The sequence below is a fragment of the Chelmon rostratus genome, chromosome 22 (genome assembly GCF_017976325.1).
Source record: "Chelmon rostratus isolate fCheRos1 chromosome 22, fCheRos1.pri, whole genome shotgun sequence".
NCBI classification, from domain to species: domain Eukaryota; kingdom Metazoa; phylum Chordata; class Actinopteri; order Chaetodontiformes; family Chaetodontidae; genus Chelmon; species Chelmon rostratus.
This window is the reverse complement of record NC_055679.1, coordinates 18,346,055-18,374,002: the sequence shown is the minus strand read 5'-3', so window position 1 is coordinate 18,374,002 and position 27,948 is coordinate 18,346,055. Positions and strand designations below refer to the sequence as shown.

General features: G+C 44.9%; 1 protein-coding gene across 3 annotated transcripts in view; it reads right to left on the bottom strand.

Annotated features, from left to right (window-relative positions):
* plxnb2a.1 (plexin b2a, tandem duplicate 1) overlaps positions 1 to 27,948 on the bottom strand; it is a 164,991-nt gene that overhangs the window by 136,012 nt on the left and 1,031 nt on the right. The gene's annotated exons all lie outside the window — the stretch shown is intronic.

The window sequence follows — 27,948 nt, the reverse complement described above, 5'->3', positions numbered from 1 at the left end:
ATGAGGCTGCAGATACGCTGACAGTATTTGTGCAGTTTTCCTGCCTGATTTAGCTGATTTGATCATTTTTCCTTGATATTTTGCTTCTATCGTGGGTCAGTAGGCTTCAAAGTAAAATCTGTTTTAATTGTGTTTAACGTTGGTTTACAATCGAGAATCTGCACAGGGTGTTTTATTTTGAAAATCTACCGGGTTCTCTTCACCGTTCCTGTGTCTGACTTCCTGTGTGGCTCGATCTGCTCTGTGGATATTGACACATCGTGGGTCAAACGTGGCAGTAAACATCTGACACCACATACACACAAAGTATCAGCAGATATATTTTTTATTGAAAATTCTGAATTGCATGCATGTTGCATTGTGGGAAATGTAGGATCCAGTGTTTATGGAGGTTATGGACGTCAGCATATCTGCTTCTCATAAAATCTGTCCCTCGTGACTCCCCCCCGACTTTCTGGAAGTGTAAAACTTCCTGTTTATCAAGTTGTACTACTCTCCAATAACATGTCAAAAAAAGAAGTCGGGCAGGCGGAGAAACACGAGCAGTGAGGCAATCGGGCTTTTTCATTGACAAATTAATAAGATACACCTTCTAACTTCATCATCTCCTTCAGCAGAGCAGACAAACTCTCAATAAAGTGAAAATAAGCCTTTGAAGGTGAAGAAAAACTATGAATTACAGTCACATTACAAAAGAATTGTGAGGTTAATGGAAGAGAAAACAGGCTTAGAGAGAGCTGGTGGCCAAACGCAACAAAAATAAGTTGTAATAAATCAAAATGATCCTTTACACACAGAGAGCTGACAAACTATTCTTCAAATAATCTTCACTCAGAGTGAAAATGACAATCCTGCATCGGTCGAAGCTCACATCTACGTTTCTCCACCCGACTCCTTCCGTCTGACAGGCTACATGTCTCGCAATTAACATCAATGCCTTATCTGTCAGCGGCACACGTGGACGAGAGACACTGACTGTGAGAAAGACAAAAGGAGAGAGAGAGAGAGAGAGAGCTGCGACTCAGCTCTATCTTTAAACTACCAATAGCTCTTCTGCAGATAAGACTCTGTAGTTAAAACCAGCAAGCGGCAACAGACTCCTGTCTTCAAAACTCAGTGTGAGAGAGACAGAGTGTGTGTGTGTGTGTGTGTGTGTGTGTGTGTGTGTGCAGTGTCTAGGCCTTTCAAAGGAATTTCATTTCCAATATACAGACTGTTGAGGGTCCAATTTCCTGACCAGTGTAGTGGATCATTCTGTCTGAGGTGTGTGTGCGTGTGTTTGTGTGCGTGCGTGTGCGTGTCGCAGCAAGCTGGAGTCCAAACCTCAGCAACGGCAACCAAGCGAGAGATGAGCATCGCAGGGAAGAGGAGACAGAAAGGGAGAAAAAGTGAGACGGAGAGGGAGGCAGAGATAGGAGAGGTGAGGGAGAACTGAAATGAGGACAGCATGTTTAATGGAAGTGACAGAGCAGAGCCTTTACACCTACAAATCACTGGACACACACACACACACACACACACACACACACACACACACACACACACACACACACACACACACACACACACACACACACACACACACACACACACACACACACACACAGTTCTAGTCTGCCGAATACAAAACAACTTTTCAATCGCCTCTCCAGCATCACAGGCTTGTCTTTATTGGCCGACAGAAACTCTTTTCTCCGTCTCTTCTCATCCGTCTTCTCTTCAGCTACGACGAGGAGAAAAAAAAAACTCTCCTGACATTCAGAATCAATTCACAAATCAATTCCAAATCGTAGGAAAGATCGATTTTATAAATGTTAATAAATAACGTGATGGCGGCGGTTTAAAAAAAGGGGGAACGATCTGTGGCAGAAATGAATCTCGCGAAAAAACGGCAAGTTTTGATTTCACGAGTAAATAATTACCTTTGCGAGACGAACGTGAAGCACAATGTGAACGTTCCACATCGTCAGCAGAGCAGCGATTATCAATAACAATCAAAGACAACACACACTGCAGCGTTTAACTACGAACTAACTGAAGATCATTTCCTTTGATCGACAGTTGTGCTTCTTGTTTCATCAGCCTGAAGACACCGGTGAAGGGTTTAGAGCCTCCTCTTCTGCTCATTCAATCCAGAATCTGAAGAATCAGAATGGACTCGATTGGTGAGAGTTACAGATTGACCCGTCGGGTAGAGATCACTAGTCAGTAATCTGTGTTTGTGATCCAGCATCGTTTACTAGATAACTTCTTCTTCCTCACTGCCTCTGTTGGTGGAATAGTGTGACGTCATTGGCTGGATTGTGTATCGCATCATCCGTGTGAAAGTGCAGCCTGGGAAATCGGAGCGCCACACAAAACATGGCTGCGAAGGTGAAACACTTGAAAATAACTGATCCGCTGGGCCGAACAGACGAACGAAAAGCCTCAAATTGGCCTCATCTGCCAAATCTCTGCCATTACAGCGCAGCCTGCGGTGTGTGTGGGGGTCAAACTAAAATTTAGGCCTGATAGAACCCAACTGCTGACCGCCGGCTGGCACAACAACCCCGAGCAAGATGCAGACCGCCAACCAAAAACACTCAAACACAAGAAGAAGAAATCTGCAGCTGCACAGGCGCTATGAAAGGATAAATGGCTGAATTTAAATATGGTGCTTTTATCCAAAGTGCTTCGCAGTTTGCCTCTGGTTCACACACACACACACACACACACACACACACACACACACACACACACACACACACACACACACACACACACACACACACACACACAGCAGGGCGGCGAGCGACCACGCATGGTGCCGACCCGACCATCAGGAGGACTCTGAACCCGCAACACATGGCTGCTTATCAGCAGCTGCTGCTAAGGGCAAAGCAGCCAGAAAGTCCAAACACCGTGAAGGCGTTCGTCTTAACGTCTGACATCATGGCAGAGTTTAAACAAAAGATTCAAACAACACGGGAGGCTTCGAATGGAGGTGATACAGTGCGCCGTTCACACCTCCTATTGGAGGACCACTCCAACCCAAAACGAGCTGCTGGTTAAAGGCTGAAATTGGCACACGAAAAGTTTTGGCCCAAGAACGACGGCGTTCAGCAGCAGAGAAGAAGAGAAGCGGGCTGCAGCTCCTCTCCCGCCCCCTCCGCTTCCTCTCTTATCTGTCGGTTTCGCTTCGGTCACGCCGTCGCTTCGCCCCGAACGTTTCTTTCCTCTCGACACAACTCTTCCCTCCATGACCGCTCTGATCTGTTTGCTGCGAAGCTCGGCATTAACAGCAGCTGGGTGCACATCAAATATTTGATGGGAATGCATGAGGCGCTTGGACATCCATCAGACTCGGCGTCTGGAAAGATAAATCAAACCGGGATTGGAGAGACACGGCTTTTTGAAGATGGATATTTTTTGTAATGAAGCTGCACACAGCCAACATTACGTCCGGATAGAGAAATTCCACCAGATTAATCCCTTCAAGAATCAAGTCACCTGATTCAAATGTCATTCAGAAGTGTTTCGTGTGTCTTTTTCCATTAAACTTGAACTTTTAGAGGCTCTTCCGTCCTGATGGATAAAGAATTTATCAGCAACTTTAAAGGAAAAGTTCAACATTTTGGGAAAAACACTATTTGATGGTTACCACTGTCATGTCTGTACAGTGAGCAAGAAGCTACAGGCAGTGGGTGGTTAGCTTAGCTTAGCATCAAGACTGGAAAACAAGGGGAAACAACTCACCTGGCTCTGTCCAAAGGTAATAAAATCTTCCTAGGAGCACCTCTAACGCTCACTAATTAACTCGTTAAACATATTTCCCTACATGCTTTACAACGTCAAAACATAAAACTAATGATTAAAGTAATAACAGTGTAAAGAAATTATTGTGCACGTCCACAAAAACTCAACACAGAGGCAAAACCTCCTGGGGGGGTCCGTCAGTCAGAGGACGGAGATTGAAGAGAGTTGAAAAATGTTAATAAAAGACTGACATTTATTATGAAAGTGATGAGAATAAGCTGTCACTGAATATTTAATCTTCTCTTTAGGACCACTGAGACAGTGAAGAAGACGATGGCCAGCGAGGAAGCTGGAATACCTGATTGCTGTGTAGGTGTATCACAGGTGTATGACAATGCAGGGAGGAACATTTCCAGTTAAGGATTTCTGACAGAGTGTCGATGTTCTGCCAAAAGCACGATAACAACGGACGAGAACAGAAGCGGCGGGTCGGACGGCGACACGTGTCACAGCTGTCGGTGATTTCTGCTTCAAGCTTCAGAGAGACGAATCCTAAACAGCGCCTTGACGTGACGAGCGCGAGACGATTTCAGCTTGTGTGAGTTTCGTTAAGAGCAACATCCCAGCAGTTATCCTGCAGGTTCAACCCCCTCGGCGGCAGGTGAGCTGTCAGAGCACGGCGGTTTGTTGTAAGCCTTCAGAATGAGCGACTGCTGAAAGAAACTCATCCCACAGTTAAGGCGAGGAGGGAAAAGTTGGAAGCAAAGATTTAAGGCGACGTCTAATTCTAAAATATCTAAAAAGATGAAGAGCTGAACTCCAGAGATCTGCAGAGCTACGAGAAATTCCACCCTGATACAGATATTTGGAGACTCTCAGGCCTTCGTCGCTCCTCAAAGAAAAGAGTCTGTAGAAATAAACCCAAAATATTCAACTGTTCCTTTAAAACTTACCAATCAGCTGTTGTCAGGGGAGAAAAGCCATGCTAGCAGCTACTGACTATATAATCACTATGTGGTACGCTGACTTTCCGAGACGTATCACCCTGGTAACTTGTGCCAACCAACCTCACCTCTCCCAGCAATAACACCATATCCCTAAACCCTTATCTATTCATAATGATAATAATAATCATTTAATACATCTTTGATAGAAAATAGATGAGAGGAAAAGCCACAGACGAACTCGCCAAATGATCCTTAAATTACCGGAAAAGGTTGGGTTTTAATGGTTAAGGTTGTGTCTGTCTGTTTCCAGGTTTTATGCTAAGCTAAGTTAGCCTGCTACTGCCTTCATAATTACCATAATTACATGAAATTGGTTTCAGTTTTCTCATTTAACTCCTGCAATAAGAGTAGAGGTAAGATCTTAAGCCCAAGCCCAAGCCCAAGCCTAAAATGTCAATCATTACGTTCGGGTCGGGTCGGGCTTCTCTCTCGCTGACTTTTTTTTTTTTAATAAATATATGTTTATAAAAATGTTTACTACTGTAAACTACGGAATACTTGTTATAAAATAAATAATTTGGATAAAACAGAGAAGGCTAAACAGGAGCCGCAGAGCCAGAGCATGCTCTGCGCACGAGAACGTCGTCCTCTTAAAATTCTTCCCCTCCGCAAGTCCGCATCTGACCTGCTGGTATCCCCGATATGGAGCAGCAAGAAGTGAAGGATAAACTAAAGACAGGGGAATGGAAAAGGCAAACGTGCACTGGTAAGAGTGAGGTGTGGAAAAGCTTCAAACTTGAAAATGCTTCAGAAACGTGCGCTGATAAAACTTGCGTCTCTGTCTATTATCCATCCATCATTGTTCTTCTTTGTCTCTCTGCCTCTCTCTCTCTTAAAGTGCCGCGCTAAATTCTTAAGGACGTACTGCTGCTGTGGTTTATGGCCCAATTTTCAACCCGTCAAAATGACGGACGACCTTAAATTTTTCCCGTCGACTCTTAAAAAAATCCGTCAATGATTGAAAATTGTCGGTTAATGTAACCTCTGCAGACACAGAAATATAAAACATGTAAATGTTTATACAGTCTTGTTTAACTTAGATTTCGTTACAAAAGACAGGCTTTAATTTGTTATCATAAATCACCCCTCCTCCTCCCGAGTCCTCACAAATAAAATATGAAATTTCGGGTTTGCTTCGGGCTCGGGCCTGCAAATCACATTAATTGGTCGGGCTCGGGCTGGGTCGGGCTTTAAAACTCGCGGGCCTGGGTCGGGTCGGGCTGGATTTTTTGGGCCCGATCGTACCTCTAAATGAGAGTTAATAACATTATTTCCAAAGATACTCAAACACTGGTACAAAATACCACCTTAAATATCTTCATCTCCAGGTCGAGATCAGTTCTTCTCAAACCTTAACGCAGCCGTCGTTGATCGTTGGGGCTGTAGTGCCTCTCAAACGTGCTTCAGCTGAAGAGTGAAAAGTCACATTTTCACCGTCTGTCAGCTGCAACTTTTCCAAACATCTCCTCGAGGGGTGGAGCTCGTCGGAGGTCTGAGCAACCTCACGCTGATAGGAGACAGATTCAGCCACGAGCATATGCCAATCAGCGGTGTGTGCGTCTGCGTCCTTGAGAAATAACCCCGAAGCGAGCGCGTTTGTGTGTCGTTGGCATCGCCGTCCTCCTGTTTGGCAGCTCTCTCCGCCACACACACACACACGCGTTAATGAGATGCAGCTTTAGTATGCCGTGTCTGCCTCCCGCGGAGTCGCACACATGCTATCTCCCATCTATCCTTCCAGAGGCGTCGAACGCTCGCACATTTACATTTCTAAACCTGTGACTTTCACAGGACCTTGAACTCATCCCGTCACCCCAAATCCCAGATCGGCTTTGAAAATGCGCCCTTCCGATTATTTTCCAGCCACTCGCCCTCCAAATTCAACCAAATGTTGGATTAATGTGAGACTCCAGCTGCTCCACATGTTCAGTCACACGTACAGTCAGCTACATGTCCTCGGCTTTGAATATGTGAAGCAGACACGTTCCAGATGTTCTTTTTATTGCTGGATATCGAAAGTCTTGGTCCAATTCAGGTTCTGCCCCTTTCCGAGCCTAAAGTCCTGTCTAACTCTATTCAAAAGGAGGCTATAGCTTCATTGTGTTCAGTGAGCAGTGGTGGAGCTGAGCTGCTGAGTGAGGAAGAAATCTTTTGTTCCGTCTTTGATTTGACATAATTTGCTTGGTTATTAACGGGGAAAACATTTCTCATTCAGACTGGCTTTAAAATCTGGAGTGTTTTTAACTCCGTCCAGAGCACGGACAGATTCTCCTCCTGCTTTTCTTCTTTTATCAGCTCAGTGTGAAATTTGACTTTTAGGTAAAAATGGACTAAAAACAAAAATGTTCTTGGTAATCTCACTGATGGAAACATGCCAACACCATCACACAAACATGACGACAGAAAAAAATAAAGCCACCAGAGAGCAAGACCCCATTAAAGCTCATCAAATGAGCTGCTGTAGTGTCAGCTACAAGCAAGGACTGATATTTTGGCAAATTGGCTCCACTGAAAGTATGCCGAATCAGCTATTAGCAGTTAATTTTAGCAATGAATCCATGAATCAACAGAACATTGAAACACAACCGCAGCGCAGATGCAGACGCAGACGTGTTACAGGATTACTCAACGAGTTCGGCCGCTGTCAGATAACGGCCCGCTGGGGCGCCTGTGTTTCATCAGGTCTGAAGGAGCGAGACGACCTCACATTCCTCCACAATCAGACCTGCAGCCGCCAAATGTAAACAACCGGCCCCCGCTCTAATTGACTCAACATTCAGCTCGTTTGAGGGCGAGACGCTTGTTTATCAGAGCGGCCGCGGTCAGCTGACCTGCAACAAAACAACCACCACGGTAATCTATTACTCTAAAGCAACTAGTAAACAACGCTGACTCGGCTGCTTGTTTCTATTAACGCAACAAATGTTTTAGCAGCTTTTTGGGAAAAGTCAAAAAGTCCTTTACTTCCTGAGTGTGGGCATGTTTTCTTTATTCGCTGGGAGGGGCAGAGACATTTTGTCATCCCGGGGGTGGGGGGGTCACAGTAGAGAAGGAGGTGGCGATGGGAGAAACTCGAAAATGAAGGCAGAGGGAGGGAAAATTAAAAAAAAAGAGAAAGTGCAGGAAGCAAAGAGAAAAAGAAGAAACAAGAGTGACGTAAAGATTGGAAAAAGTAATGGGGGGGGGGGGGGATTAAAGCAGGAATGAAAAGAACCCAACAAGGAGGAAGAAAATGGGAAGGTGAGAGGAGTGAAGAAAGGCAATAAAATGTGAGCAAAAGGGTGGATGGGAGAGGAGGGGGGAGAAAATTAAAGAGAAAAAAGTGAAGGGGAAAAGCTAAAGGAGAGGAGGAAGTCGGGACGCTGAGAGGGGGGCGTTTTTGGCAGCGAGCAGTTTCCATTACTGGCAAAATAAACTGATACCATATGACTAATCACCTCATAACTGGAGCAGGAATTTACTACAACACACACACACACACACACACACACAGAAATATAATACAGCGAGAAGGAGGAGAAAGCACGAGAGGCAGAAACAGAGTGAAGAAGAGGAAAGGGTGGAGGAGGAGCAGCCGCACACCTCCAGGAAATACCTCCTGATCTGAGGAATCACAACAACACACAACAGGAAATAACAGCTGGCCCCAGATCAGCTCCCGATAATAAACAAAACGTGTCGCAGGGAACAGGCCAACGCTTCTGCGGCGTGGAGCAGCTGCTGGCGCCGCTGCCGCTGCAGCTCGCACCGCTCGGGGTGACAACAACTTCACATGGATCAGGTCAGAGATGTGACGAAGCTGGACGGAGCTGCGACGTCTGGAAGCGCGTTTTGACAACTGAAACCTCAATTTTTTAAGTCACCTGAGCGTGTGTGAGGTGTGTGAGCGGCTAGCTGGCTAGCTGCTAACTTAAAGGAAAATTCAAACATTGCTAAAATGACGTGTGAGCGCATTAATTAGGCCCATTCTGCTAAACGCTGCCATCAAATAATCCCATTCAGAAAAGCTTTGCCGTCCAAACTCTGTGGTGCTTTATTCCCCCGAGCTCGTCTTCTCAGGCAGCACCTACGCGTCGCTCCAGGGTTCGGTTAAACTTGTCAACCTCACGCGAACGCTCTCCTTCTCCCGCTGCCTCCGTTTTCTTCGTGGGCTTGTCTTCCAGCAAAACATCCTCTCGTCTCATGCAGTGATGTGCTGCCAACTGAACCGTGTGACCAATTATTCAACCCACGTCACGTCACAGAGGAGAACATTATCATACGTGACTAACAGCGTTCAGACAGAGCCTAATGCACAGCCACAAGACAACAGGACGGACGACAGGACATGAGATGTAAGCAATTAGAGGAAAACATGAACACGCACACACACACGCACGCACGCACGCACGCACGCACGCACACACACACACACACAGAACCTCCTGACCTTCCCACAGCCTTCCTGTCTTGTTTCTATACAGCCAGTAATCACAGCTCAGATCCCCAAATGACCTAATGCACAGACACAGACACAGACACACACACACACACACACACACACACACACACACACACACACACACAGACTGTAACACACAAACAACACACAATCAGTGAATCTAAACTGCTGATGCACACACATCAAAGCGTGTTTGTTGGAAAGTTGCTCATTCACATGTAGACGAAGGCAGCACGAAGCAGTGTGGTGTGCAGTGTGTGTGTGTGTGTGCACGTGTGCGTGTTCAGGGTCTGACATTTGGTTTCATTTATGTGACTGTAAACGGGTACAGCGCTCTTGTTCCACTGCTGTGTGAGAGAGCGAGAAAAGACAGAAACAGAAAAACAACAAGCAGCCGGTTCCAGTTTGGATCCAGGTCTCACCTGGTGCAGCACCCAGGTGTGTTCAGATAAGCGCCTGGTCTCAGCTCTGAGATAAAAAGGCGGCTTTTGATGCGTTGTTGTTGATGAAAGCTGAACTAAGCAGACGGATTCAGAAGGATTCAGATATGACGAGCTGAGCTCTTCTGGATTAAGATTCAATGAAGTTCTCGTATCTGTTTCTGAAATCGACATTGTTCCATGCACTTAAAGCTCAACATGCACAGACAAACGTGTAACCCACCTGTTTAAGCCCAATTCAAGCAGGTCTGTGGTTAAATTGGCCCCAGTAGGGGATCTTAATGTTTTTTATATCTATATCTGGTAATTTATCAGTGTTAAAGAGTGTGTGGCTGCATCAGACAACAGAATTTATTCTGGTGTTTATCTGTTTAAATCACTTACAGATAACACAGATGAATAAAATAACAACTTATAAATCAACCTAATAAGCTAAATATTGACGCGGTTTATTCTGAATGTGCACATTTCAATTGGCTCACGTCCACTTCCTGTGGTTGCTTCACAATAAAAGCCTTCCAGGGGAGGGAGAGGATCGTGCCTCCCAAACCGCTGCTTTTAATGTAAAACATCTGCTGAGTTTGTATCAACAGCAAAGAGCAGCAAAAGCAAATTAACACGGCAAACGGGAGCTTACCAGAAAAACAGGAAGGCTTCAAAATAAGATAGGACCGGGTATAAAAGAGGAAATCAAAACGTTGTTAACGATAACAGGATCTCTCGTAAAGAGCCGCCTGTGTCTGCAGCCGAGTTATGTGAACATAAACGGCTTTGAAAGAAAGAACAAGCAAGAAAATCAGAGGAAGCAAGAAGGAGAAAAGGAATAAAGAGAGGAAGGCAGAGAGCCAAATCATGCGGGGTCGAACAGGCAACAGGCCAACATACAGGAGATGAAGTGCACGAACACACACACACACACGCACACACGAACACACACACGCACACACACGTGACCCTGATGTATTCAATATGACTCAGAAACCAGGAACAAGATTTCTGCAAGTAATCAGGGTCTGAGGTCGACTTCCAAAACCAGAACTTAAACATGACGAGGACTTCCAGAAGAACTTTAGAACGAGAGCAACTGATGAGAGGCAGGCCAGCATGACTAATTCAAACAAAAAGCTCAAGTTCAAGACGGGTGAGCGGCCGAATATTTCTCAACACAGAGGTCAGAAAGGTCAACATGCGATCGGGGGGATGCAAAAACTGCAAATCAAAGCTGCATTCGTTGACTCTGCCGCCAACGAGGGAGGACGGAGTCAATAACGAGCTGAAAAACAGTCCTCGCTGACATTAAGCTGCTTTGGCTAATGTGTTAGCATGCACGTTAGCATCCAGCAGACACACAGCGGCTCTGACACTCATCACTCTCCTTTTAGCTCTGGTTTGGGCTCCAACTAAAAATCTCTTCAGTGTTTTAACTTTGATTCATCAGCAAAGTTTTTTAAGTTTTAAAGTTTTCATAATCAAGTCCTTTAATTCGTTTTTTAAGCAGCTTCTCAGTCGTGATGATTATCATTTTAGTTTTATGTCATAATAAACTGAATCCTTCAGGTTTTGGATAAAATGAGCAGTGTAGTGGCTCACGCATCACGATCTGCAGATATTCACCACCAGCAGGGATGTGCTTTACTTATTCAAATGCAGGCTGAAGCTTCACACAGCTGTAAATCTGTTCTGCATTCAGAGCCGTCAGGGAGGAAGACTGGAAACTGGAGTGTGGACGGCAGGTGGTGGTCAACTGAGCCAGAGTTCACAAGAGGTGGACGGAATAACAAAAGAGACGAAGAAGAAGAGGAAGAGGCCGGTCAGGAAAACGTTTTCAAGGTAAACGTGAAGAGCTGCAGCGTTAAACAGATGCTCACCCAGCTGGTTTAATGGAGTAGGACCACACACACGCACACACACACACACACACACACACAAACACACACGCACACACTCTAATCAGTGACGGCCAGCACTTTCCACTGGATGTGACATAGTGTTACCCATGAATAAACCAGTTTAACTGAGTTGCTGCTGCTGTTGACACAATGCAAGTTGTGTGTGTGTGTGTGTGTGTGTGTGTGTGTGTGTCCTCCCCCTCTCTCCCCTCCTGCAGCCAAATGGGAAGCACTTGACAAACATTACTGAGGCTTTCACCAGTGAAGCAGCCATTCTAACTGCTAACGCCGTTAGCATCGATTTAACCAGGTGAAGTCAGGTGACGCCCAGCGAGAGTCAGGCTGCTGATTGGTGCTGAAGGTGGCGGAGAAGAAAAACAAGACCAGCAGCTCTGAGAAGCTGTATTCAGGCTAAATGCTAACACTACCATGCTCACACTGCTAATGCTAGCATGCTCATGTTTAGTGCATACAATGTCTACCATGCACACCATCTCAGTTTAATGCAGCATTTGCTAATTAGCACTAAACAAAAGCAGAGCTGAGGAGTGTCGTTAGTTTTGCAGATATTTGAGCATAAACTGAAATTTTGACCCGACGACGGCGCGACACGAAAAACTAAATGAACACAAAAGTAATCATCAGCATCTGTGCTTAATGAGCATCCATCCAGGCAACGTGAGCACGGCTGAGCTGAGGGTGGAGGTGGGCGGTTCATTGCAAAATCACAGCATGCTAATGCTGCTAAAGCTCATAATACAGGTCCTGTGGAAGGCTGGTGGCAGTGATGGAGCCTATGAGTCGTACACTAACAACGCTTTTCAATCTGCATCGCGCTTCAGTTTCCTCTGTGTCCGACACGTCTCTCCTTCCAAAACTATTCCAAAACTCCACGGCTCAAACCTTCACAGCCGAAGAGAAATAAAAACAAGAAACTTGCTGATTGCCACTTTAAAACGTGCACGCTTCATCTGTAATCAGCGGAGCGAGAGCATGCGTGTTCATGATTACCATCACGGCATGCACCGTGGCATGTTGATTGCATGATAAGGACGACACATAGAGCTTGCACTTAATAGAAGGGTGGTGGGTTGAAAAAAAAACAACACAGGTTTTCATAGGAATTCATGTGGAGACTATTTCTAAAGACACTGCGGGGTGGAAAACAGCATAAAAAAGAGCGATTGAAAATGGTGAGAAATGAGGTGGAAATAAAGTGAGTGCACCGAGATCCAGAGAGACATGTGGGAAAGTTTTGGGATTAAACGCTAAAATGTTGAAAGAAAGACAAGACAAAATAGTGGAAAAGAGGATTGTGGTTTTGGGTTTCCTGTGGTCGAGACGAGAGGTCAAACTGCAGCCAAGAGAACACACACGCATCCTCAAATCCTTCATTTCTCCGTCAAATGTGGCCGGACTGCGTTAAAAAGACAGGATTTAATGAGTGTGGCTGAGTGTGTGTGTTCGTCTGTCCACAAGTGTTTGAGAAAGAAGACATATCACCTCAGACCACATGTGAACAGTCTGCCACCCACCTAAACCCCCCCCCCACACACACACTTGTCATCCCATGCCACCGTGCAGGTCTCCATCGTGTGAACGTGCCTCTCACACTCACACTGTGTCAGATTATCGCAGACACACACCTCAACAAACAGCCGGCGGTGTCAACGAGACGCGCCAGGATCCGGCGCCGTCTGCGGTGACGCAGATTAATCTGACAACGGAGCCTCTTCTCGACGCTGCTCGCTTCGGCCTGAGCGAAGACGTCTCCACAGATCCGCACGGCTGGGAGTCAGGTGGTTTTAAGGCTGCAGCTACTAATCATTTTCATTATTGATTCATCTGCAGATTATTTTCTTGTCATCGCCTGAATCTGCAGCTCGCCGCAGCTTTACGGTGAGTTTCAGCTCACTGTTAAGCTGCTCGGCCCTCATCTTTACGGCTCTGGTTCAGTTAGAGACCCGCCGGTGAACATAGAGGGGCATTTTAGCAGCTGAAGAGCTGGTGGAGACCAAAACCAGAGCTAAAAGAGAGTGAGCGCTGTCACGTGTCACTGAGTGTTAATACCCATCAACCCCAACGCCACAGGCCTGTTTCCGCCTGACGACCTGCACCACGTGGACTCGTCACTCGGGGTGTGAAGCAGCCTTCGGCAGATGTCCAGCGGTTTTAATCACAGGCCACACAAAGAGACCAGTCACGTCTGAATCGTCTCACCCCGACAGCCTGCTGACCTTCATGCACCGCCGCTATCTGGAGCACGGCAGCGTTTTTTGGCACATGGACAGGACAGTTATCATACACGCTGCTGGTACCTTTCGACGCAGCCACGTTGTATTTTCAGACTTTCATTCTGTCAGTAAATGCAACACAACACGGCAGCTGCCGGTGTGTAATCACGGCGCACTTTTCTAAATCTCCACTTACTTTTCTCTAAAATGACGCTACCTCAAAGCCGCTGGCTGCCAACGCAGACTAAAATAAAACAGTGGAAATTCCCGCAGCCAAAGATCACATCCACATTCCAGCTTTCCATCAACTCAGAAATCCCCAGTGAAGCAATGAAAACTGAAAGAGGTCCACATACAGGCAGGATTACTGTAGCATCCGAGCAGAGATCTTATATCAAACCTGTGTGCAAACAACACACATTTTATTCTTCTGCAGACTCTGCTACAGCTGCCAAGTAATCTATTACTCTACTTTCTTGATTAACTGATTAAGTGCTAAAATGTCAGCAAAAACAATAACGTGGCGTCGTCAAACAGCTTATTTTGACCCAAATATGTTCAGTTTCCTGTCAGAGAATACAAAAAAAATCCTCATGTTTGAGAATATTTAAAGTATTCGTAAGAATAATTAAACAATTAATGTTGTTTCTGTCGATCGACTAAACGAGCTCGAGTTTCTGAATGTTAAAAACCAGAGATGGACCCAAAGTAAAATCAATCATGTGCTTTCATTATATATCTACTGCACTTAATTAGCATAAATGTGAAGTATTTTCATTGTCTGTTTGATTATCTTTGATGCATTTTTGTGACTTTTCACAGATATAATTCTTAAGGATTTTTTATTGAGAACAGCTAAATTAAAGCTACGTAAAGGTCCAGCGTGCAGGAGTCAGAGGGCTCTAATGGAATAGAATATTCAAGGGTATGTTTTCATGAGTGTAGAATCTGCTGCACTGCAAATCATTTGACACTTGCCAAGATTTAAAATCTTATTTTTAGCCATGATAACTTCTTTCTGGATTTTCAAAATTCTTATCAGGTAAAATTTACTTGCTGCATGGACAGACACTAGTTTTAAGTAATTTTCTTCTCAAATTTAGTGTTTATATCTTATATTTGGGCTCCCCTTTTTTGCAGTGTGAAAATAAGAATTGATAAGAATCTACAGCCATGTTTCTACAGGAGCCCAGAGAGGACAAACCAAACAGTGGCTCTAGGAGGGGTGTTCAGTTCGTTGTAATCTGTGACCTTACAGATAAATCCTACTAACCGATCATTTAAAATCAGTTTATCTTCAGTTTCACACTAGAGAAAGGTCGCAGTTTGTCGTCATTTACTCTTTTATTGAGCCATTATTTCGACAAACAAACTGTTTTTGCAGAAGCTGCTGATTCAGAGCACTTCCACAAAGCCGGAGAACTCACCACAGAGAGGTGTGAAAAAGCCGAAGCAGCAGAAGACCAAATCATGGGTGAGCAAAAATGATTCAGAGAAAACCTAAAGCTAAAATCAGAAATGTGAAAACATGAAATTCAGTGGAAACAAAGAGGAAGAAGCACCAGAGGGCTGTTTCTCAAAATACTCGCTGGATGGATTTCAGTGTATTTTAAGTGAAGTGTGGGAGGCAGTCAGCCTGGTGGCTATTGCTGCTAATGCTAACCACCCAGCTCTCCTGTTTACTCCACACATTCATCATCAGGAGCCTCATTTCTTATTCTAATCCTTATTATAGGCCCTGAGCACACTTACAGCCAGGTTCCTGCTCTTGGCTCTCCAGCTCATCATTTTGTTCAGAAGCCTGGAGTCACGTCAGATCGCCACCTCACTCTCAGCGTTACAAGGCCACTTCAGCTGTCCCACGTCAGAAATATCTGCAGCATTAGCCCTGTTATTGGTTTTAATGAGCTTCAATGAGTTATTCATGGTTTTTATCACTTCTCCTTTGCATTGCTGTAACGCTGCGTTTACTTGCCTCGGGAAAAACGTGATTACACAGCTTCAGGATGTCCAGTCGCCAGATTTTAAACCAAACCATGAAAGCATGATCCTGCGTCCTCTATTTCAGCTTCCTGTCACTGGAAGCCCATCCGCTTCAAGATCCACTTCACAGTTATGACGTTGCAAAAAGTTAGTTTCAATTACGAAAAGCAGAAAAACAGGAAACTATTTCAGATTTTTCTCCACAAATAGCAGAAGAGTGAAAAAATCTGAAGTCATGTGAAGAAAACGTGGAAAAACACATCAAAGAGAAAGTAAAGTGTGGCTGTGCATAGCATTAGCTTTATCTGCTTCACCTATCTAAACAGTGGCCAAGGACACACACACACACACACACACACACACACACACACACACACACACACACACACACACACACACACACAGCTGTTTCTACTGCAAACACAACCTTCGGACGCTCCCTAGACCACCAAACACAGATTATACACATGCTCTGCTGCTAATGGACAAATACAGAACAAACATACAAACGAATGCACACACGCACACACACAAACACACACACACACACACGCAGATGTGGCTGATAAATGCGATCACATGTCAATCAGGCCGGTCAAAACCTGAAGCCACCAGCTGACCATTTCTGAATGAGACTCACATTTCTGGACGCATCTGAGGGCTGCGTGGTACGATCTTTAACGCCGTCACATGATGCCAGTTTGTCTATATTCGATTTATTTTTTGGATCAGCCAAAAGCAGAAGAAAACTCTGATCATTTAATCACATCGCACTCATTTCCTGTCATCTGTCTTCAGTCGAAAAACACAAAAATACCAAAAATCACACAAAACAAGATTTACTGAAACCATGACAGGAGACTTTATCAGCCACTAATCATCTTCATTAGTTCATCATAAATCTACAACGAGTCAAAAACCTGAAAACAGACAAGAACTAGAATAAGAGAACATTTGATTATAGCCAAAACTGTCCAATCAATCAAAAGGCTGTATCTGCATTGAGTGCTGCACAGACCGAGCAGCAGCAGCTCCGTTACTCCAGGACGAACCTCAGCCACTGACACATGAACTTATTCTTTCAGCTCGGCTGCTTCTTTCATCCGAGCTCCTTTTAGCTGCAGCACAAAGCCGAGCCGACGCCAAGCAGCGCCGCGGTGATGCAACATCAACATAAGCAGCGGCAACTCCGCTTATAATGACTCCTCACAAAGCAGCGGCTTCCTTTGGCTGCGCGCTGGTGGTGGAGCTCGAGGGGGGGTTGAGGGTTTTTGTAAGATTAAATGCCGATTACATTACACGCGGGGACATCGATGCTGCTTTTAGATCAGAAACCGCTTCTGAAGTTTCAAAAACCACGCAGATCAGGTTTGTTTTGAGAGGGATAACCTTGGAAATGTGACGTTTTCAGCAAAGCGTCACGGCCTTACAGGAGGCTGAAGCCCCCTGTCGGCCCTGAACATCCCATTTCCCAACTCCTGAGTCGTAACAGCGATCTGTGAAGCGTTCCCGGTGGTGCTGAAGTGAAGCTCAAAAGCAAATACAAATAATTATCAGATACAAACGCTGTAAAAACATGAATTTGAACGGTCTACAAAAAATATTCTGCTGACATGAGAGTTCAGGATGGATTCAGATTCATGGCAGCATGTGAACACACCATCGCAAAACACAGTTTGCAAAGAAGCGACTCTGCAAATTCTGATTGGCTCTGTCCAATCAGAGCAGGCTCCGTCCAATCAGACCTTCTCGTAGGCGGGACATCTGTCCTGCTAATCAATCCAACGAACAGAAGGCTTGTACGTCTCCACCATGAATATCACACCCTCGACTCTGAAGAAGTTTGACCTCAGCAGCTTCATTATGCTTCTGAATTTGTTGGGACAGGAGCAACTAAAGACTGGGAAAGATGTGGAACGCTCCAAAAACACCTGTTTGGATCATTCCACAGGTAAACAGGCTGATTGGTAACAGGTGATAGTATCATGATGGAAAGGCTCAGTGGTTCACAGCGAGGATGGAGCGAGGTTCAACACTTTGTGAACACTGTCACACCGCAGTGAGGTCTGACTCGTCATGGGGTTTTTGTCTTGTCATTTCCTGTTTTATTTTGAAGGTCTAACTCTCCTCTGGTTTCAGAGCACTTGCCCTTCCTCATGTGTCCCGTGTGTCCGCCCTGATTACCTATTGTCTCCACCTGTTCCTGATTACCCTCCACGTGTTAAATAGTCTGCGTCTCCCTTGTCTTGTGCCAGTGTGTCTTTGTCCGTCTGCGATTCACCCGAGCCTGTCTTCTCCTTGTCCTTGCCACAGCCACAGTCCTTGTCTTGTAAGCTCTTGTATCCTCCTCGTGAGTGTTTTTGTTTTGTAATTTTGATATTCTAGTTTCTGATTTATTTTCTTATCTTAGACCTTAGCCGAATTGATTTCCTCGTTGTAGAGTGATTTTCTGTTGTTTCTGTTTTAGTATTTAGATTCTAGTTCCTCCGCATTTTAGGAGAGTATTTTGAGTTTATAGTTTTCCTTATCTAGCTTCGGTAGTTTCCTGTATTCATAGCCCCTAGAGTTTTCCTCCTTCCGGAGTGTTTTTTGTTCCTTATTTTTATTGTCATAGTGTTTTCTAGTTTTTTCCTCATAGTGAGCGTTTTCTGTTCTTTGTTATTTTCTCATTCTTGATATTTATAGTTATAGCCTTGTGCCTAGTATAACTTCTGTAGCCTATTTGTTTGACACTCATTGAAGTGGATCTTGGGTTGAGTTCAATAAAGATCTGTGTATTCAAATCTCTGCGCCTGAGTCCTGATCTGAGTCCCGGCCTGACAACCACATGATTGGATAAAGAGATTAATACCTGGAGTTTGTAGGTAAACTCAGTCTGTTTGGAAATGATTCTGTTTTTATTTCTGTTCTGCGCAGCGTCATAACTTTACTGGAGTCACGGTTGTAGCCAGAGGATGAAAAAAGCTGTTTTGGAAGGCGAGGTGGATGTATCACCTGAAAATAATCAAACATGGCTGCTAGCTTCGGGGAGATGACTGGAACTAACAGAAGGTGTAAGTACACAGTAGTTAATTAGCGCTCCGGCCCTTTAAGATCATAAACCCTGTTCAGCTCATCGTGAAAGAGAAACACTCGACTGTACACCAGCAAGAAAAAACTCATCCGTCTCTCCGTATAATGAACCTTCAGTCCCCGCAGTAATAAGCCCACACAATAGACTTAAGCAACTAGAATAGCAAGTAATTAAAGGCATTGTATGAAATGAAATAGAAATAGAAAATGCTGGCTGGAATCATTAGACAGAGAGCCATTGTAGCTCTCCTCCCCCGGCCCGTTTTGTCTTTGCGTCTCTTTTCATGTTTTCTATTCTTTACCAGGCGAGCAGCGGCCTTTTATTCATTTAATGATCATTCTGTCTTTCTGGAGAGCGACGCCTCACATCTCCCAACACACTGACTGACGTGACCCTGAATTAACAGCGAGACGGAGACAGCCAGCAAGACCCCGGATGCTAAACGGTCCTCGGCGCGTCCCACTCTTCATTCAGCAGAGGAATATCCATCATAAACTGCTGTGTGTGTGTGTGACAGACAGACACAAAGACAGAGTGTGTGTATGTATCAGCAGTCATGATGATAAAGTTAAAGGGCGTCTGGGGGGAAATAAATGACGCCTGATGGTTCGGCGGCCTGCAGACATTGCACTCCTGGGAGTTTAGCGAGAGCGTGATGCTGACAGAACCGACTTACAAATTGTTCCATCAACGAGACAATGTAATCTGACTTGATGTGACGTGGGCCTCTCCCTCCCCGGGTTTGTAATGTGGAAGTCAGAGCGGAGGAACGACAGGAACAATTTGCAGAACGTCTACGTTCCAGCAAAAAGCTCATCTTGATTTACACTTCTGCCGCCCTGGAGACGGACGGTTTCCGAACATTGAAGGTTCCTTCCGATGCTTTTAAAGACATAACGATGGCTTGATGATCACTTCACAACACGCCTCATTTAATTCTCCTGATCACTAAATGTACAGACGCTGCTTCAATGTGCTCACAGTAAGCGTGTTTCCAGAGCATTCATCGTTTCAGGAAGTGCCCCATTCATGTGACAGCGCCCTCCGGTGGCTGTTCTTATGGCGGGAACAAAGGAGGAACAAAATGTCAGACTAACACGTAAGAGTGATGTTTTTGTTGTGACCACAATCGTTCCCTAACCTCGACCTGTGCTGCCTTCGGATACCCATATTACCCATACTTGTCCTGTATAGTACATTAAATGCAGCATGCCCGAAATACCAGGATGTCAGACCGCATCCAGGCGCCGTTTTGCAGGATGCAGGCCAGCATGCTGTTCTGGCGACTCTGACCCACAATCCTCTGCAATGCGAAACATACGTCAGACCGCGAGAGCAGAGCTCGGTTAGTCTTTTCAGGCTCTGGACCGCGACGGATGTACGAGCAAGAGAGTCAAAGTTCAAGCCGCGACATCAAGACGAAGCAGTATGTGCTAATTATATGAATACTGCACGTAGCGGTGTATGCTGTGAGCGCCGCCGCCGTGGAAACTAAGAGCAAGAAGAGTTTCACTCAAACAATAAGTGTTTACAGTTGTCACCATGATGACGGAGGTCTCTTCCTCATTTTACCCCAAAACAACACGCTTCCATGAACCTAAACAAAGAACTAAACCAGCACCCAAATCCCCCATCATGCATTGCTAATTTTACAGATCAGAAATTAGATTTGGTTTGACGAGTTTCTTCTCGATCTTACAAATGAATTTATCACCAGAGTGACAGTCAGAACGACTGTGAGACAGAATATCAAAGGATATGAAGGGCAGAAAGGACCAAACACGGTTCAAGACCGCCACTGAAAACACTCAGCTCGGGTTTAGATTTCTGTTATTTCTCGCTTTCAGAAGTCTTCTTGGAGAAGCTTTTGAAATGTAGGGCTAAAAAGAGCAGAATGATGCATTTGTGCACAATTGGAAAAAGAGACTTGAGCTTGTAAATGAAAAGCTGTTTGGCAGGCAGCTCTTCACCCCCCCGTCAGGACACCATTCACTGTGAACCGAGCCTCAGAGAGCTCGCTGTCGACTCAAAAGCTGTTCAGCGGCGACACGTGAAGGTCAAGAACTTCATGCTTGGTTTGATTCTTTGGGGAAACAGAAGCACAACTGCTGCCCCGACAAACGTTCCTCAAATCAAATGGAGGAAAAGCTGATCGATCAGCCAGTCCTGGCCTGCAGCGCGGCTGAAGCTGGACGTCGTGGTCCACTATTCAGCATGTCCACAAGGAACAGGAGGAAAGAAGCGGCGGTCTGTAATCAGTCACAGCTCTTCACTCTGAGCCCCCCCGACAACAGCGGCTAAATGAGAGCAACACATTAACAGCTGGACAAACACAACAACACGGCCCCCCCGGTCTGCGCACACACCTGCCTCAGCGGCCTCCTGAAGCAGGACCACACACTTTAAAACCGGCTTGTTTGGCCGACCTGCCTCACAGGGTCCAGGCAGCCACTCTGCAGCGAGCGAGCAGATCTGAGCCCATTCAACCGAGCTGTCCTGATGTTTTCTCACAGCTGTCTGTTTCAAGACCTTTTACCTGCTGCCTGGAAGCAGTTCTACAGCTGTAACAGGACAGAAAGGAAACAGACGTCGGCATTATTGTCATTATTTAGCAAAGACACACAGAAGACGTGCTAAAGGCTGCCCGGCCTGCTGTTAAAGCGCTGACGGGCATCTTTTTCACCTCAATGAATGTGTGTTTTGCAGGTGTAAAGCTGCACAATAATGACAAAAAAAAATAAATAAAAACAGCACACCGCAGCACAAAAAGGTGACTTTTTTGATGTTTCTGGAAGCAGAAACGCGATGAAAATCCGTCAGAGATGAAAAGAACAGGACAGTTTGCTGTTCGTTAGCGACGGTCTGCACGAGTCAGCGTCCTCGTTATAACGTGAGGAAGAACACCCCGGCCATGAGCTCGTATCAAAGGTGAAAGCATGAAGAGCGTGGTGGACGAGGCTCTGCACGATAACAGCGATATGGTTTAAATAGAGTCCAGTTCTGAAGTTCCTCACGTTGTTTCCAGGCTGAAAAGCACTTCGAGATGTTTCCGTCGCTGCAGAATAAAGCAGACGCAGCTTCAGATCACAGCTTTCATCTGCTGGTTTCCAACAGCAACAACCCAAAGATTTAAAATTATATGAAAACAGCTGGAAACAGCTGGAAACAGCTCAACAAGACACTCAAATAATCAGTTATCAAAATAATGGCTGGTTAATACTCTTTCCACTGACGGCAGTGATGCTGACGGAATATGTTTGAACTAATCGATGAGAAGAAATAATCAATTCATCGACTTTTCAAGCATAAATGCCAAATATTCACTGGTTCCTGCTTCTCTTCATCATATGTGACTGTAAACTGAACATCTTTGGGTTTTGGGCCGCTGGTTGAATAAAATGAGGAACATGAAAACACCTTTGGCCTGTGGGAACTGTTCTGTGACGTCCTATAAAAGACAGAATCGATTAATCGAGGAGATGATTGGCAGATGAAGCGATAATTAAATAACTGTTGGAGGAAATATTCACTTGAGTGATGATGAACAGGGACGTACTTTATTTATTTGTGATTTTCCGGAGGGTCAGTGAGTTCAGCTCTCGCCGGTTTCGTGACACAGCAGGCGGAGCGGCAGCGCGAGGTCATCAAAGTTCAGCGATGGAAAGAGAACGAAGTCCGACGGGGCGACTTCCTGCTCCGCTGTGATGATGAGGCCCACTCACAGCTTCACTTTAACCGGCCAATCAGAGGAGGCCTCTCTGGGGGATGGAATGTCACCTGGCCCCGTCATTGGTCGAGGTGGGAGGTAGCTGATGCTTCGGTGTTGACCTCAGGCTCAGGCTCTACTGTGTCACAGTCACATTTTTTGGGGGATGTTTTTTCTGTATTTGCTGCAGAGCTCATGAGCTTAATTAAAACGTCTGTTTTATTATTTTATCTTTAAACTGAGACTTCGTTCCCTCTTCATGAAGAACAAATCAAAAAAAATAATAATAAAAGAAGTGACAGACATGAAAACCGGCACGTAGAGCTGAACCAACCGAAAGAAGGAAATCTGCAACGATTATTCATTAAAGCTATTTTTAACGCATCTTTCAGCCCCTTTTTGGCTTCTCAAACGTGACAGTTTGTTGGTTTTTGATGATGACTAGATGACATCATCTTGGGTTTTTTGGAAAATTGTGACAGATATTTTAAAGATCAAAGATGGAAAATAAATCAATCAAGAAAATAATACACAGCTTCATCGATGATGGAAATAATGATTAGGTGCAGCCCTGCTGGCAGAAATATAGAGAAGAGCAGAAATTAAAAGACACTTTCTAGTTTTTTTTCTTAAACTTGCTGTACATAGGATACCTTATTTTATTAATTTATTTATTACATTTTTGAAATTCTTTTTGTGGTTTGCAGTTGTAATTTATTGCTCCTTTTGTTCTTATTCTGCACCCCCCTTGTGTGTTCTGAAGAGCTTCTGTAAGAGCGACTTTCTCCATTGTGAGATTAATCTAATCTGATCTAATTACAATCTGAGTAAAAAGTGTGTAGGAATTTATACGATTGAATATGCATAACACACATTAAATTACAATGTCAATGACATATTTTTGGCCAATCCAGCAAATTAAACACCTGAGAAATAAAAGTACATGATCACGTTCATTCAAACGTCAGTATTAACATAATGACATTGCTTTCGTGCGCACAAAGACGTTAAAGGGATAGAAAAAACAAACATATCATCCGATCCTGTTCCGCTGAACGCGTTTTAAAAGCGATGCCATGTTTATCTGTGGTCGCTGCATTTGTGATACAAACTGACCAACATCCTCTTCATCTTGGCAGCATGAACTGCTGCACTCCCAAACATCCACGTGACCCTCTGCCACTGACCTCCGCCTCTCTGACCTCTGACCTCTGGGCTCTAGCGCTCTCTTCCTGCCTTAAATCACAGCAGAGAGCGGAGGTCCTCCCTCTCTCAGCCTTCCCCTGCTGTCTCTGCCAAGTTCTGAAGAATCATTTAATTTCAGGCTTTGAGGTTAAGACATGTTCTTCTCTCTTATTTTGGTGTTTCGACACAGGAGCGACGGTCGGTTTGGGCTAAAAGAAACCACATGGTTCCAATAGAGACAGACTGTGGACATGAACGGCTGTGGAGCATCAAGAAGCACTAAGAAGCAGGGCTTCGTCTAATGTTTCTAGATGTTCCACCAGCTCGACGACCGTACAACACGGCTGCAACCGTATGAATATGGACAAGATGCGCTGATCAAGCGGACGACAATTACTGCAAAAAGCTCTGCAAACTGAACGTTTCCACGCCGCCAGACCCACAAAGTGGCTCGACACACGCCGCAGCCAGCCGGAGCCAAGTCTGCAGCAGACGGTCAGCAGCGAGAGCGCCGCGTCCATCTGTCAGAGCTTCATCTCCAACACTGTGTTTTCAATCTGCGCACAGCCTCTGATCACAGATTAGAAACGGCTAACGCTGTGTTACGAAGCCACGAGAACAGCCTGCCGAACACGGAGACCTTTGACCTTCGCGCATATGCTCGGCCTCGCACTGTAATATGCATTTAATCAATCAGTCTTTCTGAAAATAAACAACGCAGCGATGAATTCTAGACATCACAAATAAAGAACAAACTTCTCGCCGCGTGCGGGTTATTTAAGAGATGACTGGTGCACACGTGTTGTGTCGAGCCGGCGGCAGTTTGTACTCCACACTGGGGCTAATCATCGTGCTGCTGAAATATTAACTCAAATCAAATGCCAGGCAGCTTTTTTTAAGACTAGTGTTAGACGACTTACAACTCAAGTGATTTCAAATAACTCCACAAAATCCAGAAGCCGAAACTGAACACCAACATGTGTTTATGCTGAAGAAGCTGAAAGGTGATTTAATAAAAAACTTTTTTGTTCGAGGATTTTCTTTTTGGGATAATGAGGTCATGAAATATGATGTAGCTTCGTTCAACAATGCTAATGCTAATGCTAAAATGATGCACACGATATAGCTAAAGTAAAGTAAACAAACTGTGATCAGCTTCTGAAATACGATGCATCGTTATAGATTAACGACGCTGCACATCCACACAGGTGTGACAGATAGTGGATTATCACTCTTCCTGACTTGCTGAAAGCTCCGGTCCACAGTCACCTGCAGCCCGTCGGCAGCCATCAGTGTTGGTTTGTGTACTTCAGCTTCCACATCGCTACAGTTTCACTGCCCGACAACATAACTTCCTGCGTGAAGACAAACAGACTTACTGAACCGCCGGCCTGCATTCCACTCAAACAGGTTTCTGATAGCCGAGCTGCATTAACACACAGTTTGGCCCACAGACTGGAAGATCAGAGGTTTGCAGCACAAACATTCCTCTGAGGCCGAAAGCATCTGATTGGTTCGTTAAAACCATGGCGCTGCAGGTGTGTGGCTAAGGAACTAGCGACATGCAGGTCAACAAAGATGAAATAGGCTAACACATGCTGCAGAGTTGGGCAGGATGCTGCATGGCTACATAAAGTGGGGGGCTAATAGCTACAAGCTAGCAAGCATGCTAGCACCAGTCAGTCACGAGGCTAAATCTCTTTGTTTCCTTCTATTCTTTCTGTACTCACTCGTTTACTCCCCTTGACAAATCGTTACCATCATTTAGTTCAATAAAGAAATATTCAAGAGAGAAAAATGCTCTCAAAGATAGCAAGCTTGCTAACTGTCAGCTGCAAGCTTGTTAGCTTGGTCGCTAATGGGACAATGAGCTAATACTGTATTCAAAAGACATTTTAACCGTTAAATCTTGTCTCATGACTGTGAACTGTAAATGATTCCTGTTGTTTGGAGCAGTTTAAACTGACAAAGCAGGTTACATTCAAAGTGGATGGTGTAGCATAGCTAAGCTACTCATGATAGCACTCCGCTCCCTCAAAGCTCAGCACAGACGATCTGTACGTTAAAGATTTTTGTGGATTTAATCCTCGCAGCAAACAAATCCAGCGATCTCTGTAATCCCATTACAGCTGCGAGGACTCATCAGACGGTTTGATGGAATTCATCAGATTTTCTTTCTCTGTTGGGTTTTTTGGTCAGTTTGTTGAATAAAACAAGATCACTTTTAGGGTGTAGGACATTTTCCAGAAAATAATCTAGAAAATAATCAGAGAATTAATGAAAACGGTGCTCTGAAAGAACAAATTGACATTTTGGGAAATAAACTAAATGACTGTCTTGCCAAGAAATGAACTGATACCACTCTCATGACTGTAAAGTAACTATAAAGCTTTAGCCATCAGCCGTTAGCTTAGCTTAGCATTAAGACTGGAAATGGGGAGACAGCTATCTTAGCTTTGTTAAAATGTAACAAAATGATCATCTGATTTTTCTTAGATTTGGACAGAGCCAGGCTCGCTGTTTCCCCCTATTTCTAGTCTTTATGCTAAGCTAAGCTAACGCCTGAAGGCTGTAGCTCCATGTTTACCGTACAAGATGGCAAATCACACTTCCAAAGATGTCAAACTATTGCTTTCGATGCTGGCGTGACCAAGCTTCAATGACCACCTGGATTTCCCAACAACACACATTTCCTCCTGCCAAACATGGCGTGAGCCTTCAGATCGGAGAGTAAAGTTCAGTTGAAACACAAACAGATAAGAGAAAACTCTTGTGAAGCAGGTCGAAGAACATGTCAGGCCAAAACACCTGGTTACCTGCTGACCTTCCCACTCTGTGAACGTCATGAATACATGAATAAAAACAGGCCCTTTGATTTCCCTCCCGTTCAGTTCCTTCTTTATAAATCATAAAGCTGCAAGTCAGCCATACTTGTTGTCGATGCCCAATAAGCAACCAATAAAATTCCTCTTGCCTCCAAGAGATGTATAAACTCCCGACAACTCTGCGCTACATTTCCGAGTCAGGAGAAAATGTAAAACACTGTACAGTTTGTCCCCAAGGCGATCCAACGTGGAGTTCAGCCGCCCACTAACTTTTTACACAGCTCACAAAGGAGGAGATAGCTCGCATTGTGCCGTGTGGAGGCATGTGTCGAAGCTTTCGCTGAAATAACTGGCTTCTAGCGAAACATTAAAAAAGGATTTACTGAAGAGCTCATTCGAGAGATTATACAAAAGAACGGCGCCTTTGAACAATCGATGGCAGCGAGAGCACACTGGAACTGCTGCTTCCTTGAAAGCCTTAATTGAACGAGCGACGGCAAAGAGTGTGAGGACAACTCCTCATCACTCGTACGAACGCTGAGCTGCAGTGTGCTGCAAGGTTTGTGTTTTAAAAGTGCTTTTTTTGTACTTGTGTCAGTCACTTTTGATGGACTCCACCTTCCTGCCGAGTGTGCATGCAGCACACCTGAAAGTGTACGAGAAAAGCAAAAAAATATTTTAAAAAATCCCCCAGGGTGACTGCAGTAAATTAAACATGACAATGACCTGTTCAAGCAGCCTTGAAGCTGCACGCTCGAGTGATTGGAGCATCATATCAGCCATAACATCCAACACGGGGAGTCTAAACAGAGCGCTGCTGCTGGAGCTGTAATGGTTTTATGGCTTCAGAGCTCAAGGTGCAGCGTGGAGGCTACTCCGATCCATTAGCTGACAGCACGGGCAATTACCCTCCCATCATACACAGCAATACGGTGAAGCAGGTGGCAACCAGCGCGCCGTTCTCAAAGATTCATAGTTCCACACATGAGGTGTGGGTTAATGTGTTTTAATGACCTCTGGAGCCATAGATTTGACTAAGCACAGTCATTATCTGGCTGCTGCTGTAATGGTTTAAGCACATCACATCAATGCCGCCATCAAAAAACATCTGTTTCCACCACGGAGCACTAAATGGATGCAGTATTAGAATATGTAAGTGACTCTCACAGATCAGAGCTTCAGAGTCCTCTTGACTTCCAATTATCCTCATTGGGTTTAATGAGGAGAGCCAACAGAAGATGGTGGTTTTGTACAGGTGTTGGAAATACCAGTGTGTGACACTGGAAGAATTCAGCACAGTCTGGAATACGTTATGTCACCAACTCAACAGGATCAGCCCACTCGCTGAGACTCCAGATGTTCTGTGCATTGATTAGTCCCGACAGATTCCGTTGCCTCCCATTCTGCACAGATCGTCACGCCAGACTCCG